Here is a 477-nt window from a genome sequence, read left to right as displayed (position 1 = left end):
GTGGGTTGTATTTATATCTGATGGGGTTGGGCTCGATCAGAGGTGCTCAAAGTTTTCTCCACTACTGTACAGAGTGGATAATTTTCACATTCACGAACCCAGATTTGGGTGTAACCCATAAATATTTTGCAGGGATGCAAAACAAACTATCCTTGTCCATTTTTTTTTCTCATTGCGACATCCGTAATAATTAACAGAATGTTGGCTATCCTAAGACTGTGCCATCGATAAGATAGACTGGGGTTATGTGCAATTCACAGGAAGCTAGTTCTAACTCTGCCTCTTTATTCTAGTCCAGAAAACACTTCAGAATGCAGGTGAGGGCGGCACCTGTGGCTCAGTGGGTACGGTGCCGGCCCCATATACCGAGGGTGACGGGTTCAAACCCGGCCCCGGCCAAACTGCAACCAAAAACAGCCGGGCGTTGTGGCGGGCGCCTGTAGTCCCAGCTACTTGGGAGGCTGAGGCAAGAGAATC

General features: G+C 48.2%; 1 protein-coding gene across 2 annotated transcripts in view; it reads left to right on the top strand.

Moving 5' to 3' along the window:
* Window positions 1-280: 280 nt before the first annotated feature.
* VCAM1 (vascular cell adhesion molecule 1) overlaps window positions 281-477 on the top strand; it is a 27,706-nt gene continuing 27,509 nt past the window's right edge. The window contains exon 1 of one of the 2 annotated variants that reach the window (XM_023509907.1): window positions 281-317. The gene's annotated coding sequence lies outside the window, so the exon portion shown is untranslated. The remainder of the gene's footprint in view (window positions 318-477) is intronic. The other variant, XM_023509909.1, reaches the window with a different exon arrangement.

Source organism: Otolemur garnettii, unplaced genomic scaffold, assembly GCF_000181295.1.
Source record: "Otolemur garnettii isolate 467f Iridium unplaced genomic scaffold, OtoGar3 scaffold00010, whole genome shotgun sequence".
NCBI lineage: Eukaryota > Metazoa > Chordata > Mammalia > Primates > Galagidae > Otolemur > Otolemur garnettii.
Note: the sequence above shows the minus strand (reverse complement) of the source record. Positions and strands in the feature narration are given on the sequence as shown.